Below are 17,883 nucleotides of genomic sequence, written 5' to 3'. Positions count from 1 at the left end.
TCTTCACAAGCATAAACTCTGTGGAGGTCATTTACTGTTAGGCAAGTTTAAAAATCAAAATTTGTCTTCTACACTGTTGCATGCAGCTAAAGAAAGAGGAAATCTTAAAAAAAAAGGAAAACTGTTGTCCCCCACCTCTGGTGCTTCTGAAAGATATCACACTATGGCTCTGTAAAGAGAGGGGTATTTACTTGTTCCAGCTCATCTGGGTTTGGGATCAGCATATCTGTCATGCATCTTTGATTTCAGACATCATTCATGGGAGGTTGCTGTGAAACATCTTAAACCTGGCTTTTGTCAGATGTAATTTTTTGTCATCTTTTCTTTGAGGTTATCCGTTGATTGATGCTTTTGCAAAGTTTAGGTCTTACTTTTTTGTCATGCTAAAGATCCTAAACCAATAGGTTCTCTCATTCAGTCCATTTCACACACTGCCCTGCACCAAGCAGTACAATAAAATGAACTATAAACATAAATCCATGGGTGTTTTGACATATCCCATTCATAGTTTCTCAGACTAATGATATGAGTCAGCCTGCAGCATCAGGGGAGATGTTAAATTAATGTTGTTAAATTTTCAGTCTTACCTCTATGGCTTCTCTGAATCCTCCATTCTCTATATAATATAGCCTGCTAATCTGTTTTCTGTTTATTTTTCAAACACGGGCCTTCTGTCTCCTACACTATTCAGCATCCCGCCCACCTCCCCTCCCCCTCTGACTTTGATGTGTTATGGCCTGGACAAGTGGTCTGTGCAGTGGATGAGGAATTGGCTGACGGGCCGCACCCAAAGGGTGGTGGTAAATAGCTCTTTTTCAAACTGGCAACCCATCGCAAGTGGGGTCCCCCAGGGATCGATATTGGGCCCAACGCTATTCAATATCTTCATAAGTGATCTGGATGATGGGATCAAGTGTAGCCTGATGAAGTTTGCAGATGATACCAAACTGAGTGGGGAAGTAGACACTCTGGAAGGGAGAGCCACCCTGCAGGAAGATCTGGATAGGCTGGAAGAGTGGGCTAGCAGGAACCTTATGAAGTTTAACAAGGACAAGTGTAAGGTCTTGTACCTGGGAAAACATAATCCAGGAGTGCAGCTCAGACTGGGATCCACCTGGCTAGAGAGCAGCTCCGTGGAAAGGGACCTGGGGGTCCTGGTGGACAGGAAGGTCAACATGAGTGAACAGTGTGCTGCTGTGGCCAAGAGGGCCAATAGGATGCTGGGTTGCATCAAAAAGGGGATCACTAGCAGAGATAAAGAAGTCCTTATCCCACTCTATTTGGCGCTTGTCAGGCCACACCTGGAATACTGTGTACAGTTCTGGTCCCCGTTATACAAAAAAGATGTGGACAGGCTGGAGGGGGTCCAGAGAAGGGCCACCAAGATGATCAAGGGTCTGGGAAGCCTGCCGTATGAGGATAGGCTGAGAGAGCTGGGCTTGTTCAGCCTTGAGAAAAGGAGGCTTAGAGGTGATCTCATCACCATGTACCAGTACCTAAAGGGGAGCTACAAAGAAGATGGAGACTCCCTTTTTACAAGGAGTCACATGGTGAGGACAAGGGGTAACGGGTACAAGTTACTCCCAGGGAGATTCCGATTGGACACGAGAGGGAAATTTTTCACAATGAGAACAGTCAATCATTGGAATAATCTCCCCAGGGAAGTGGTTGACTCCGCTACGCTGAACACAGTGCTGGGCCATCTCGTCTAGATTGTGCTAGAAAGGTTGGACCAGATGATCCTTGAGGTCCCTTCCAACCTGGTATTCTATGATTCTATGACTTTCCCAAAGCAAACAGCGCATTCAGATCGAAACAGATTGACACGTGTGTGACAGATGGATGTACAGAAAACTGGATCGGTCCAAAGTCCTTGGCACTTGAAAAATTGACAACACAACCAAAGCAGCGTAACGGGGAGAGATAGATTGGCAAATGGAATAAATGGTCCCCAGAAAGTTTGCGATTAATCTTTGCCCTGTCAAGTAATGGCCTGATAATGCAGGAATGTCAGCAAGGCACGCGGCGGCAGCAACGGTAAGTCCTGCGACTGGGCGCTAGATTGGGGTGGAAAAGGGGGTTTCCTGTGCCGGGGAACCCAATAAAGAGCCTGGTGGGGCCCTCGCGCCAAAGAAAAAACGGCTGCTCTCGCAAGCGAGGCAGACGGGGCTTAGGTGTTGCTGGGGCAACTGCAGGAGATTTCAATGGGCCCCTAGGGAGCGCGAGCGACCAGGAGCGTGGCAACCAGGACGGGCAAACAGGGCGTGGCACGTCAGAAAGGATGTGGCGTGGCAGTTTGCACGGCAGTTCGCGCAGGCAGCTGGCGAGCTCTCCTTGTGGTCTATGCCCTCCTGGAAGAGACTTAGCCATGGTCTCCACTCGGACAAGAGCCATCACCAGAAGGGATGTGGCGACGCAGACGGAGCTCCCACTAAAACATGCAGCCACCCAGGTCTCTGGCTGCAGGGAGTGCCAGAGCCTTGCTCTGGTGACGGAGGGCTGCCGAGACAACACCTGTGTGAGGTGCGAGCAGGTGGAGGATCTGCTCAGCATGGTGGCAGAGCTGAAAGAAGAAGTAGCAAGACTGAGGAGTATCAGGGAGTGCGAGAGGGAGATAGACTGGTGGAGCCACTCCCTACCATCCCTGAGACGATCACACCAGATGGAAGCATCAAGAGAAGGAGAGGCTCCCCTGCCCTCATGCCGCCAGGTGGAGGGAGGGGACCCAAGAGACAGGAGGATGGATGCAGATCCCTGCTCGGTGCAGCAGGCAAATCCTCTCCCAGCTGACCTCGCCCCCCCAGGTGCCCTTACACAACAGGTATGAGGCTCTGGAACTCGAGGGCCAGGAGGATGAAGATACGGACAGTGATCCATCCATGGGGTTGACTAGGGGGAGCCAGTCAGCCCCACGCATTACAACGGCCACTGGCAAGAAACAAAAAGAAGGGTAATTGTCATAGGCGACTCCCTTCTGAGGGGAACAGAGGGCCCGATGTGCCGACAGGACCCATCCCATAGGGAAGTCTGCTGCCTCCCTGGGGCAAGGACAAGAGACATATTACCAGGAAGCTCCCTAGGCTGGTAAAAGCATCCAATTATTATCCGCTAGTGGTTGTTCAGGTTGGCAGTGATGAGGTAGCTGACAGAGGCACAAAGACAATCAAAAGGGACTTTAGAGAACTGGGGCGATTACTTGAAGGATCAGGAGTGCGGGCAGTGTTTTCCTCCATCCTGTCAGTAGCCAGGAGGCATATGGAAAGGAACAGGAAGACCCATCTCATTAACACATGGCTCAGAGGCTGGTGCCAGCGGTGGAATTTTGGGTTTTTTGACCATGGGGCAGTTTACATGGCACCAGGCCTGCTGGAGACAGATGGGGTTCACCTGTCGCAAAGGGGGAAAAGGATTCTGGCTCAGGAGTTAGCTGGCCTAGTTGAGAGAGCTTTAAACTAGATGCAAAGGGGGAAGGGGATAAAACCAGGCTTGCTAGGGATGAGCCTAGGGGTGGCATGCCTGTGTTGGTGAAGAGATCTATAGCCCAACTGAAGTGCATTTACACCAATGCACGCAGCATGGGCAATAAGCAGGAGGAGCTGGAAGCCATTGCGCGGCAGGAAAACTGTGATGTGGTCGCCATCATGGAAACATGGTGGGATGACTCCCATGACTGGAGTGCTGCAATGGATGGCTATAAGCTCTTTAGAAGGGACAGGCAAGGAAGGAGAGGTGGTGGGGTAGCCTTGTACATTAGAGAGTGTTTTGACTATATAGAACTCAACAATGGTAATGATAAGGTTGAGTGCTTATGAGTAAAGATCAGGGGGAAGGCTAACAAGGCAGATATCCTGGTGGGAGTCTGTAACAGACCACCCAACCAGGATGAGGAAACAGGCGAAGTTTTCTACAAGTGGTTGGCTGAAGTCTCACAATCCCTAGCCCTTGTTCTTGTGGGAGACTTCAACTTACCAGATATCTGCTGGAAATACAACACAGCAGAGAGGAAGCAGTCTAGGAGGTTCCTGGAGTGTGTGGAAGATAACTTCCTAATGAAGCTGGTAGGTGAGCCAACCAGGGGAGGTGCCCCGCTGGACCTGCTGTTTATGAACAGAGAGGGCCTGGTGGGCGATGTGGTGGTCGGAGGCTGTCTTGGTCACAGCGACCATGACATGATAGAGTTTTTGATTCTAGGAGAAGTAAGGAGGGGGATCAGCAAGACCGCTACCCTGAACTTTAGAAGGGCAGACTTTGGATTGTTCAGGAGTCTGGTTAACAGAGTCCCTTGGGAGGCAGTCCTGAAGGGCAAAGGAGTCCAGGAAGGCTGGATGTTATTCAAGAAGGAAGACTTAAAGGCACAGGAGCAGGCCATCCTCATGTGCCGCAAGTCGAGCAGGCAGGGGAGAAGACCGTCCTGGCTGAACAGAGAGCTTTGGCTGAAACTCAGGAAAAAAAGGAGAGCTTACCGCCTTTGGAAGAAGGGGCAGGTGACTCAGGAGGACTACAAGGATGTTGTGAGGTTATGCAGGGAGAAGATCAGAAAGGCGAAGGCCCAGCTATAACTTAAAATGGCCACCGCCGTTAAAGATAACAAAAACTGTTTTTACAAATATATCAGCAACAAAAGGAGGGCCAGGGAGAATCTCCCTCCTTTGTTGGATGCAGAAGGTAACCTGGCCACGAAGGATGAGGAGAAGGCTGAGGTACTTAATGCCTTCTTTGCCTCAGTCTTTAATAGTCAGACTGGTCATCCTCAGGTTTTTCAGGCCCCTGATCTGGGAGATGGAGATAGGATGCAGAATGAAGCCCCAGTTGTCGAAGAGGTGGCAGTCACCGACCTGCTCCTCCACCTGAATGCTCACAAGTCTATGGGGCCAGACGGGATCCACCCGAGGATATTGAGGGAGCTGGCAGAGGAGCTTGCCAAGCCACTTTCCATCATTTATCAGCAGTCCTGGTCAACCGGGGAGGTCCCAGCTGACTGGAAGCTAGCTAATGTGACACCCATCTACAAGAAGGGTCGGAAGGAGGATCCGGGGAACTACAGGCCTGTCAGCCTGACCTCGGTGCCGAGGAAGGTCATGGAGCAGATCATCTTGAGTGCCATTACGCAGCACGTGCGGGACAACCGGGGGATCAGGCTCAGCCAGCATGGGTTTATGAAAGGGAGGTCCTGCTTCACTAACCTGGTCTCCTTCTATGACAAGGTGACCCACTTAGTGGATGAGGGGAAGGCTGTGGATGTTGTCTACTTGGACTTTAGTAAGGCCTTTGACACTGTCTCCCACAGCATTCTCCTGGAGAAGCTGGCTGCTCACGGCTTGGATAAGTGCACTCTGCGCTGGGTTAAAAACTGGCTGGACGGCCGAGCCCAGAGAGTGGTGGTGAATGGAGTCAAATCCAGTTGGCGGCCAGTGACGAGTGGTGTTCCCCAGGGCTCAGTGTTGGGGCTGGTCCTGTTCAATATCTTCATCGATGATCTGGATGAGGGGATTGGGTGCACCCTCAGGAAGTTTACAGATGACACCAAGTTGGGTGGAAGTGTCGATCTGCTGGAAGGTAGGAAGGCCCTACAGAGGGACCTGGACAGGCTGGATCGTTGGGCCGGGGCCAACTGTATGAGATTCAACAAGGCTAAGTGCCAGGTCCTGCACTTGGGTCACAACAACCCCATGCAACACTAAAGGCTGGGGGAGGAGTGGCTGGAGAGCTGTCTGGCAGAAAAGGACCTGGGGGTGTTGGTTGACAGCCAGCTGAACATGAGCCAGCAGTGTGCCCAGGTGGCCAAGAGGGCCAATGGCATCCTGGCTTGTATCAGGAATAGTGTGGCCAGCAGGACCAGGGAGGTGATAGTGCCCCTGTACTCGGCACTGGTGAGGCCGCACCTCGAGTACTGTGTTCGGTTTTGGGCCCCTCACTACAAGAAGGACATTGAGGTGCTGGAGTGTGTCCAGAAAAGGGCAACGAAGCTGGTGAAGGGTCTGGAGCGCAAGTCGTATGAGGAGCAGCTGAGGGAGCTGGGGTTGTTTAGTCTGGAGAAGAGGAGGCTGAGGGGAGACCTTATCACTCTCTACAACTACCTGAAAGGAGGTTGTAGCGAGGTGGGTGTTGGTCTCTTCTCCCAAGTAAGAAGAGATAGGACGAGAGGAAACGGCCTCAAGCTGTGCCAGGGGAAGTTTAGGTTGGATATTAGGAAAAACTTCTTCACCAAAAGGGTAGTCAGGCATTGGACCAGGCTGCCCAGGGAAGTGGTTGAGTCTCCATCCCTGGAGGTATTTAAAAGGCGGGTAGACGTGGTGCTTGAGGACATGGTTTAGTGGTGGACTTGGCAGTGATAGGTTAACGATTGGACTCGATGATCTTAAGGGTCTTTTCCAACCTTAATGATTCTATGATTCTATGAATGTAACAGGAACGACTTCTGCTAGTTCAGAGGCATCCATTAGTGTGGAGTAAAACAGGAGACAGTAATAGGCATTGTTCCTTTTCTTAGCCTTTGCAAATGAGAGGACATTATTAAAGTTGTACCATCTGCACCCCAGTTCCATTCTCCCAAATGACAAGTTCACACCTCTTCTGTTCATAAGGGATAACACTCATGAGTTTGTGGCTCCTCTCCTAGAAATAGGCAGTTTTGTTTGATCTGTTGCACACTTCTCTCCAACACGAACTCCGAGCTACCTAATGAAGTTGGCACTGGAAGAGAGAGAATGTGTTAACTAAAAGGTGTACACCTTTCAGAAAGTGATATGCTCTCACTCCTGCCTTGAAAAAAGTAGGTTTTCCTGTCTTTGTGCATCATTTAGCTCTGCCTCAGTTTCTATATGTATACTAAGGCTATTCTCCCGCAGTAGGGCACGGCAGAGCATTCTGCTAGGCAAGCTCAAAAGGAACCTTTTGGTGCAGAACAAATGCTGGTGACATCTGTCTGGTCTAAATTGTGGCTGTCATGCAATGGGTGTTGTTTTGAAGCATGCTAGCTTAAGAGTAGGTCTGATTTGGGTGAGATCACAGGTTCATCTATCCTAGTATTCCCCTTTTAAAAATAGGTTGTAGGTGATTGGGGACATAATATAAGAATAGGCAATGATTTTTTCCCCTGAAATTAATGTTGTAAGGACTTCCTGCTCTGAAGTCATTCTGCTCAGTAGATACTGATAGACCTGTGAATATGTTTAGTCTGTCTTTCTGAAGTTTGTTTCTGTTGTTGGTTGCCTCAGCATCTCCTGCAACAAGTGATTTAATTGTGTACCACTTGAGGAAAAAAAAAAAAAAAAGCCCTTACTTTCAACTTGCTTGTCTGCTCACTTCATTAGCTTCAAGTATTCAGAGCAGGTGGTGGCATTTTTGTCTTCAGCCCTCCAATTCCAGCCAGGGGCTCATTGCACAAGATGTCAAGAGGGGAGGAAAAGGAGCTGTTGGGCAAAGGAGCCCAAGGAAAGAGCAGGCAGATGTGTTGCATCAGTGGGGTGGTGTTTACTCTCCAAGCGGCCTGGTATAGACTGAGGTACCCCAGGCCTAACTGACATGAATAACTGAATCACCTTCACGTTGGCAAGGAGGGGACTGGCTGGGGAGTGGAGAGGGGAGCCCAAGTGCTCTGTCACATAAGTGCAGCTGCAGCACTGGGGGAGGGAGGACGCAGGGGGGCGGAAGAAGCTCATTATGACTGATAAATAGAGGGCCCCTGTTGTCAACAATGTCATTGTGTTCACCTTTTTTTACAATCCTCTCTTTCCAGCTGTGTAATTAATTAATGGATTGGAAGTGCTTAGTTTCCAGTGATCTACAGGTTGACCTTGTACCTTCCCCTGACTATCTGGGATTGTTGTCAGTGGGTCCAGCTTTCACCAAAGGCATCTCCCTCTCTAATCATCTCTGCATCAGCCCCCGTGATAGTGATAGTGGATCCTGTACTTTTCTTCACATGCTTGTTTTCATAGTGCTAAGTAAAAGCAAGCACCATCCTTCTTTTTTGCTAGCATTTTTACACTGACTTTGCACTAGGATAAATGTTGGCACAAGGTGCACATCCCCATAAATGTGGGCCCAGTATGGGCCAAAGGGTATAATTAAGATCACAGACATTTTATCTCCTGGGAGGATGGATGACCATATAATCAGATTTCAGACTGCTCAAAATTATGCATGCAATCCAGACTAGCTGTTCTTGTTCTTCTGCAGACAGTGATGAGAAAGGTGCCTCCACTCTCACACCTGCTGCAGGTAACTGTCTCAAAATGCGATAAATCTCTTCTAGGAGAGATGTCTCTCCTTATTTAAGGTCGGAGAACTATGGACAACTAGGTTAAAGTAGATATTTCGTGTTTAAGGTAGCTAAAATTAGGTAAGACGGGTTTCATTTTCATTATCTCTGCCTTGCACTTATGAATGAGACAAGTAGATCCATTTCTTCACCTCTCATTTATATCTTTATGCATATATGTAAAGTAAAGGCAGATAATGTTGCAGCAGTTTACCAGAAAATTACAGTTGGTAATGGGGACTGAAGAACCTGTACCAACAGGGGCTTTATGGCTTGAGCCCATAACAGAACACTTTCTTTTGCAGTGAATGAATAAAATATCATTAGCTTTACAATCAACATCATGAGTGAAAGTCTGGGTAAGTACACTTGGTGACCTGGCTGGTAAATCTGCCTAACAATTTTGCAAAACAGACTTAGGCTATTGATCAAGTTGGCTGGAAATGATCCTTTCACCTCAGGGTTGCTGGACTCCATTTGATTTAGGGCAGTCAGGAACAGAAGTGTCTGTTAGCAAATGATAAGAGCACGTTGAAGGTCTCAACCTAGTCTCTAGAGAAAGAAGTCCAGGGTATGGAGATCTCAATCAATTTAAGTCATACTAGGGATAGCTGACTAGGTGTACATCACAAAACCACTCTTCTCTTGGTTTTAGAACTGAATATGTAAGAATACAATTATTTCTTCTCCCAGTCTGACACAAGATTGGAAGCAAAAATTCTGAAAGACCATTAGAGAATCTGCCAGTCTCTTGCTTCAGTGTTTCAGTTACCCTGTAAAAACAAATGTTTTTTTAACCAAACATTCCCCAGCTGTGCCTGTCTAAAACATTCAGCTGCCTTAATAAAGTATAGTACCTAATTCAAGACTCTATTCCCCAGCCTCACCTTCCCCAAGAGGAAATACACCATGCATAGGAGCAGGATTTATCTAAGCAAGTTGCAAGAATGTGTTCATATTTACAGGGTCAGCCACTTTATTACTCTAGTGTTCAGCTTTCATGGTTACTTACAGGTTTTGTCTCATATTTATTCACCTAAGTAAAAGCGCAGCTTTTCTAAGAAGAGCTTTACTGACTCAGACCAAAAATCCATCTCATCTAGCAGCTTCTTCTCCAACACTGGCTGTAAATAGATACTCAAATAAAGGTGTAAGAGGAAGGCAAAAACATTTTTCTAGTTCCTGACAGGAGTCTTTCAGCAAATTCAGACTCAGGCACCCATTTTCTGAGGTGAGCTCTTTGCAGTTAGGAGCACTGGGTAGAATTTTCTTTCTTGAATTCTCCAATAGCTTTTGGACTTATGTAGATCTTTTGTACCTGTATCTAGAAGCAAGGTGTTTCATAAGTTAAGTACTGTGTTGTCCTGGTTTCAGCTGGGATAATTTTCTTCCTAGTAGCTGGAATAGTGCTGTGTTTTGGATTTAGTATGAGAAGAATGTTGATAACACACTGATGTTTTAGTTGTTGCTAAGTTGTGCTCACACCAGTCAAGGACTTTTCAGCTTCCCATGCTCTGCCAGGTGCACAAGAAGCTGGGAGGGAGCACAGCCAGGACAGCCGACCCAGACTGGCCAAAGGGCTATTCCGTACCATATGACATCATGCTCAGTATATAAACTGGTGGGAGTTGGCCGGGGGGCAGCGATCGCTGCTCAGGGACGTGCTGGGCATTGGTCGGCGGGTGGTGAGCCAATTGTATAGTGTATATCACTTGCTTTGTATATTATTATTGTAGTATTATTATTATTAATATTAATATTATTATTACTAGTACTATTCTATTTCATTTTACTTCAATTATTAAACTGTTCTTATCTCAACCCACGAGTTTTCTGACTTTCACCCTTCCAATTCTCTCCCCCATCCCACTGGGGTGGGGGGAGTGAGCGAGCGGCTGTGTGGTGCTTAGTTGCTGGCTGGGGTTAAACCACGACATGTGTGAAGAATCAACTCCCTTTCTGTATTTTGAACCCACTACATGTTAATTTCACATTATAATCCCTGATTCCTATGCTGGAAGGACATCAACCAGTCATTCACTGATCATCTGCTCCGTATCATTCAGTTTCTTCGTGCTACTGAGAGTTTTATAGACTTCTATTACCTCCTGCCTCAGCTATGTCTCTTCCAGGCTGAAGAGGGGATCATTCTGCTATAACCAAATTTTAAAGAGAAAGCTAATTTCTTAAGTAAGGTCTCTCCTCTCCCTCTCCCTCTCCCTCTCCCTCTCCCTCTCCCTCTCCCTCTCCCTCTCCCTCTCCTCTCCTCTCCTCTCCTCTCCTCTCCTCTCCTCTCCTCTCCTCTCCTCTCCTCTCCTCTCCTCTCCTCTCCTCTCCTCTCCTCTCCTCTCCTCTCCTCTCCTCTCCTCTCCTCTCCTCTCCTCTCCTCTCCTCTCCTCTCCTCTCCTCTCCTCTCCTTTTTTTTTTTCCTTGGAGAGTTGGCCTTTTTTCCCTTCCTCCCTCCCTTCCTCCCTTCCTCTCTTCCTCCCTTCCTCCTTTCCTTCCTTCCTTCCCTCCTTCCTTCCTTCCTTCCTTCCTTCCTTCCTTCCTTCCTTCCTTCCTTCCTTCTCCTGCCCCGCCCCTCCACCCCCCCCCATCTGTGAGCTACAGGGAAATCCAACACAGGAGGCAACCAGGCCATAGAAAACACAAATCAGTCCATAAGAGAAAACAATCAGAACTCCGAAGCCAGTTTCTGAGACCAATTTCATTATAGTGCTGCCTTCTTTGCAGCCTGCAATTATGGTGCAATTATGGGATTTGGGGGAAAAGCATCTGGCAGTGGTTTCTCTCATACCCGCTCCATTCTCTCTCTCTGCCCTGTTCTCTGCATCCGAGTTAGATGCTGTTTGTATTTCCCCTCTTCAAATGTGCATCAGCATTTCAAATGAAGCTTTGGACCACCACGTGGTAGCCTTTTAAAAGAATACAGCACGAGATTCCTCTGTCTCCTCTCCTCCATTGGAGAGCAAAGGCAAACCAGAAGAGGGATATTAATGTGCAAATTAGAGCAACCTGACTGGCTCCAGACTGCTACTTAGAATTTGCATATTAATAAATGTTTTTGTGACAGCATTTAGCAGATCAAGAAGGGCAGAGATTAAAAAAAGTCAACAAGATTTTTAAGCTTTTCCCTTATATTTCCTTCTCTTCACACTCCCAGCCTCCTCTATATATCTATATCTCCTTATACCATATCCATATGTGCTTACGTTGCATATCTATAGGTCAATGCATGTAAATCTGCCCAGCTCTTGACAGATGTGAGATTTGCAGAACTGTCCTGCATGAAGACAAACAGTTCTGTGCTGGTAGGAGTGCAGACAACTTTGCTTGTGTGTATATTTGAATGAGTGTGTTTTATATACACACACACACATGAACACAGTTAGAAAAATAGATAGACGTAGGAATTGGACAGTCTCCCTCCCCCACTCCCCCTTTCAAATCTTTTTCCAACAGGCACTTTTATCCCATTCAGCTGAATAAATTGGGACTCTTTAAACTGTGATCTTGACAGATGTGAGCTTTTTTTCTGAGCTGCATTGGAAAAAGATAGATAGTAAAAACCTCCAGGGCATTTGGGCTTAGTGGAACCAGTGAAAAGGGTTATTTACAAGAGTGCTGAATAATGCATCCCTCTGAATTCCTTAGTTCTGTCTTTCTGTCCTCCTTTCTGTCTTTCTCTCTCTCTTCCTTTAAATGCTTTGAGGATTAAATGCTGAATGCCCTCCTAGAGTTCTTCCACCACCACAGGAAAGTTGCGATCAAAATCTTCCCAAGCAATGGGATTTCAAAGTGTCTCATGCAAGTAGTCTGGTGGTCAGAAAAAGAGGAGGGAGAAAAGGAACAGATACATAAACAGAGCAACTTATACATAACCGGTGCATTAAAGATATATTCCCCATCTCAGTTAATTACTTGTCACATCAGTCTTAAGCAGAGAAACTGGCTGATAGTCAGACTATTTTATTTCAGAAATCTCTGTGTCAAGAACATATGTTCAAAGAGACTCTCACCCCTATTAGATTTGCCTTCCTGCCTTACTTTGTTGATCTATGATTGGAAAAGCAACTGCAAAACAAGAAGCAACTTGAAATTATCTCATTGTCAACTCTTTCCTTTGTTCTCCTCAGTGTCCTTTATATATTCCCAGTTAGACCTTGAATTATGTGTTGGATGGTCAAAGCAGAATTACAGTTTGGAGTGGGGAGAAACACGCTTTCAGTCCGAGTTGAATCAAAATGTACAATTTTTGCATGAAACAAAGGAAAAAATTTAATCTCTTTCAAGGGAAGCCTGAAATCCTTTGTTCTTTCTTTGCTTCACATGGGGCAGGTGGTGAAAAGTTACGTAATTATTGGGTTTTTTCCTAAAAGTCCCCATTTTTGCCCTCCATTGAATAGGTTCTTTTTTAAAACAATAGCATTTTGAAAAGAAAAGCCCAATTTCTGAGCACAGAGTTTTTGGTTTGGTTTTGTTTTTCCTTTGGCATTTCCACCATGAAACACCTTGTCTCTGACTGCGTTGAAATGCAGTGTTTTGATATTTTCCTATGTGCATGTCGGGCTAAGTGTCTTGCCTGAAACCACAGAGGGAATTAAAACCACATCACTTGAGCCTTTAGTTAGCCCTTAACCAATGGACCATCTTTCCTCCTAGCAACCTTTAGGAGTTTTTGAGCAAAAGTGAATCCATGGATGAGATCATGGAGAGGGACATGTCCTTTTACCAGAGGCCCATGAGCAGAGAGGACCCCAACTGAGTTGCAAAGGGAAAGGCAGCTACCCCCTGTGCCAGAGTTGGCATTGTCCATCTTTTCACTGTGGCTCCACTAAAAACCCAAATATTTAAGAGAAGCACAACAGTGGCACACACACCCTTGGGCCACACATCAGTGAGTTTGCTGGCGAGAGCAAAGCCAACGTGTCTATGCAATGTTTGTGTCAGGATTATCTGACTCCCAGTCAAGGCGCAAACAAACCTGAGGTCTTCTGTCAATAGCAGAATGTGAGCTGAGAATCTCAATGTCTTCTGAAAGAAAGTTTGGGAGCTCTTCCAGAAAAAAAAACAGGGGAAAGGAAGCTGGGTTTCCAAACCTACAGTTAGAAAGTTGCTAGGACAGTCATAGTGAAGTAAGGACAATGCAAGAGTATCGCCTGATGTATGCTTTCTAGTGTTTTATTTGACTCAGTTTTTAACATCTCAGGTAAAGTAGCCTTCACTGCTTCCCTCAGGAACGTACTGCATCATCTCATTGCCATGAGTCTTCCCCCAGGTATTCAGCCTGCATTTTTCCCTTTTTTAATGCCATCCCATTACTCCTTGCAATAATCCATCATGGGTGTAAATGACTTCAAAACATCCTGGTTCTAGATCTCTTTCTGAGTGACATTTGTGTGGCTGGGCTCTACCATCCCAGTGCTCCTCTCTTCCAGTCCAAAATCCCTCTCCACCTATCTGAGAGATAGTTACATGTTGTCTTCACGTCCCCAGCTCCTGAGGGATGAGGAAATTGGACACCACAGGTTGGTACTAAGTCTGTGACAGAAATGCAGGTTCACATGTCCTAATGCCAGCCCTCATTTCATTCATCTTAAAGTCTATTTATTTGACCCAAACAGAATTCCCTTATCAGTCTTGCCACCTTATCCTTTCCTTATTCCCTGTTTCTTGTTTCGTCCCAGTTTCTACCTCCCTTTCTACTTTTCATCTTTCCAAGAGTATCCTGGAGTGTTTTGTTCCAGCTGCCCTTCATCAGCCCATCTTCTACAGCAACCCACAAAAAACATTTACCATAAAATCTTCAGAGCAAAGTCTTTGCTCTCGACACATGCTTCTACCTCGGGTGGGGGAGGTAGAAGACAGAGGGCACAAAATATTTTTGACAGACATCAGTTATGTCGCTTTATTTATAGTTGGAAGGCATTTAAGTGCTGGTGACAAAAATAACTTATCTTTGTGCAGCAGAAGGAATGGAACCCAGTTTCCAGTGTTATCCAATCTCCCTCCTTTCTCTCATCACATCCTTTTTTGTGGATTCTCCAATGTCTAATATAAAGAGGTGAACATACTTCAGCTTTCTCTCAAAAGAGGTTTACAAAGCTTTCCTTCACTCAGCTGTCTAGTCTCGTAAATGTCTATGGAAAGTAATGTCTTTTTTTGTCTTGAAGAATTTTCTCTCTCTCGCTCTGTCAAATTTGGTTAAAATTGCCCAGTTGCTATAAGAAATATTGACAGAGAAAGAATGGGCCAAGGAGATAGGTAATAAACATAACATGTCTCTGTAAGCCCTGTTTCCTTAGGAAAACTGGATAGAACAGGATGTTCAGGATTCAACCTGGTCCTGTGTGGGCTTGTTCACTGTATCTGCTGATCCCTTGCATGGAAGGCAGATGCCAGAGGTTGCCCTTGGAAGTGAGCGTGGTGGTTGCGTGTACTGGACAGGTTCATTCAGGACAGGTTGGATGCAGAGGGAAACATTGCCACGAAGGATGAGGAGAAGGCTGAGGTACTTAATGCCTTCTTTGCCTCAGTCTTTAATAGTCAGACTGGTCATCCTCAGGTTTTTCAGGCCCCTGATCTGGGAGATGGAGATAGGATGCAGAGTGAAGTCCCAGTTGTCGAAGAGGTGGCAGTCACCGACCTGCTCCTCCACCTGAATGCTCACAAGTCTATGGGGCCAGACGGGATCCACCCGAGGATATTGAGGGAGCTGGCAGAGGAGCTTGCCAAGCCACTTTCCATCATTTATCAGCAGTCCTGGTCAACCGGGGAGGTCCCAGCTGACTGGAAGCTAGCTAATGTGACACCCATCTACAAGAAGGGTCGGAAGGAGGATCCGGGGAACTACAGGCCTGTCAGCCTGACCTCGGTGCCGGGGAAGGTCATGGAGCAGATCATCTTGAGTGCCATTACGCAGCACGTGCGGGACAACCGGGGGATCAGGATCAGCCAGCATGGGTTTATGAAAGGGAGGTCCTGCTTCACTAACCTGGTCTCCTTCTATGACAAGGTGACCCACTTAGTGGATGAGGGGAAGGCTGTGGATGTTGTCTACTTGGACTTTAGTAAGGCCTTTGACACTGTCTCCCACAGCATTCTCCTGGAGAAGCTGGCTGCTCACGGCTTGGATAAGTGCACTCTGCGCTGGGTTAAAAACTGGCTGGACGGCCGAGCCCAGAGAGTGGTGGTGAATGGAGTCAAATCCAGTTGGCGGCCAGTGACGAGTGGTGTTCCCCAGGGCTCAGTGTTGGGGCTGGTCCTGTTCAATATCTTCATCGATGATCTGGATGAGGGGATTGAGTGCACCCTCAGGAAGTTTACAGATGACACCAAGTTGGGTGGAAGTGTCGATCTGCTGGAGGGTAGGAAGGCCCTACAGAGGGACCTGGACAGGCTGGATCGTTGGGCCAAGGCCAAATGTATGAGATTCAACAAGGCTAAGTGCCAGGTCCTGCACTTGGGTCACAACAACCCCATGCAACACTAAAGGCTGGGGGAGGAGTGGCTGGAGAGCTGTCTGGCAGAAAAGGACCTGGGGGTGTTGGTTGACAGCCAGCTGAACATGAGCCAGCAGTGTGCCCAGGTGGCCAAGAGGGCCAATGGCATCCTGGCTTGTATCAGGAATAGTGTGGCCAGCAGGACCAGGGAGGTGATAGTGCCCCTGTACTCGGCACTGGTGAGGCCGCACCTCGAGTACTGTGTTCATTTTTGGGCCCCTCACTACAAGAAGGACATTGAGGTGCTGGAGTGTGTCCAGAAAAGGGCAACGAAGCTGGTGAAGGGTCTGGAGCGCAAGTCGTATGAGGAGCAGCTGAGGGAGCTGGGGTTGTTTAGTCTGGAGAAGAGGAGGCTGAGGGGAGACCTTATCACTCTCTACAACTACCTGAAAGGAGGTTGTAGCGAGGTGGGGGTCTGTCTCTTCTCCCAAGTCACAAGCAGTAGGATGAGAGGAAACGGCCTCAAGCTGTGCCAGGGGAAGTTTAGGTTGGATATTAGGAAAAACTTCTTCACCGAAAGGGTAGTCAGGCATTGGACCAGGCTGCCCAGGGAAGTGGTTGAGTCTCCATCCCTGGAGGTATTTAAAAGACGGGTAGACGTGGTGCTTGAGGTCATGGTTTAGTGGTAGACTTGGCAGTGATAGGTTAACGGTTGGACTCGATGATCTTAAGGGTCTTTTCCAACCTTAACGATTCTATGATTCTGTCTGGATGTGTTGAGGGCAACAGCACAAAGCACTGTAGCCTTTCTCTTCAGGTCCGTTTTTCAAGTCATCGCATTCAGTTGTCCTGCCTAGAGTAAGGTCTTGCTGAGGAACAGAACTGCACTCATTTTATTCCTTTGCTAACATATAGTGCATGAATATAGCAGGAGGGAAACCAGTCAGGCCTATCTATAAAAGGAACAGATGTATAATCTTTCCATTCCCACTTTTCCAAATGCACTTCCACCTCTTTTTGTCTGCTTTCATCCCCACTCTGTCAGCCTCTCTTTCTCGCCTCTCTCTGGTGTTCGTCAATATATATTCAATTAATGTTTTCCTATGATAAAGATCTATGGGTGTCAGATAAGAACATCTTCACAGGATGAATGGTGCTGCTAAGTCTTGCGGCTAATTCTATGCAGATGCAGAAAGTCTGCTGGAAGTGACTTTACAAAATGGAGTGCTCAAGCATCCCTGTTTTATTTTTTAATGCAGATGAGAATTTAAAAGCCTGTGTTTTCTACAGTTAATTTTATGTACTATTCTTTTCAATTATTTATGTTCCCTGAATGATAAATGGGCGGGTGGAGAGGGAAAGGAGACTAAAGGTAGTTGGAATCTGAAGAAAGAATCCTTTTTCCTCATTAGTTATTTATTTATTTTAGACTGGAATATGAGCTGAGCTAATAATTAAGAGAACGCGGGCCCTGGATCAACTGGTAGGAGATCAGTTTATCACCTAGCAAGGCTTAGCAGAAAAAGACAACAACAGAGGATGCAGGTTTAGTCTTAATTTTGCTACAGATTTATTTAATGCACTTTGGCAAATCCCTTAACTTCCCCACTTGCGAATAGGAGGATGTAGCTGCTTTTTGCAAATTAGTGATGGATAGCACAAGTAAGCACAAATTCTGTAGCTGATGTAAAAGCAAAAGTTTCATGGATTCAGCTAAACTTTTCTCACATGTATCAGTGCTGATCCTGGCCCAGGTGAAAGCTGCATTCATTAGAGTCACGTTCATCCAAATCCAGAAAAGTAATCCATTTTTTAGGGTTGGAGACAGGAGAGAAGTGTTATATTTTATGCCTTCATGCAACTTCTTGGGGTAGCACTTAAGTAGAAATACGAATGTGCTGAGGAGAACAGCCTTCCTCAATAAAGCAATGCCTGTTTGAATCAGAGGGCATTTGAAATCTCTAGAGAGAGAGCCTGACCCTCTCTGGTTTCCAGTCCATTTCCGAGGGTTTTGGAGAAGCAACAGGATGGCTTTTGGGGCCTTTGAGAAATTGATTCTAAAGATGTAAGGGGATTGTTTTAGAGCAAAAGGGAGGAGACCTCATTAAAATAGCACTGAAATGGAAAGGAAGCTGAACAAATCAAGATGTGTTAGGCTGAGCATTGTTTGAAGTGAGA

At 46.6% G+C, this 17,883-nt stretch overlaps 1 protein-coding gene across 12 annotated transcripts in view; it reads left to right on the top strand.

Annotated features, from left to right (window-relative positions):
* CELF4 (CUGBP Elav-like family member 4) overlaps window positions 1-17,883 on the top strand; it is an 876,733-nt gene that overhangs the window by 311,849 nt on the left and 547,001 nt on the right. The window lies entirely within an intron of this gene.

The sequence above is a fragment of the Nipponia nippon genome, unplaced genomic scaffold (genome assembly GCF_047370975.1).
Source record: "Nipponia nippon isolate SJK-2023a ecotype South Korea unplaced genomic scaffold, ASM4737097v1 scaffold_29, whole genome shotgun sequence".
Classification (NCBI taxonomy): Eukaryota; Metazoa; Chordata; class Aves; order Pelecaniformes; family Threskiornithidae; genus Nipponia; species Nipponia nippon.
Note: the sequence above shows the minus strand (reverse complement) of the source record. Positions and strands in the feature narration are given on the sequence as shown.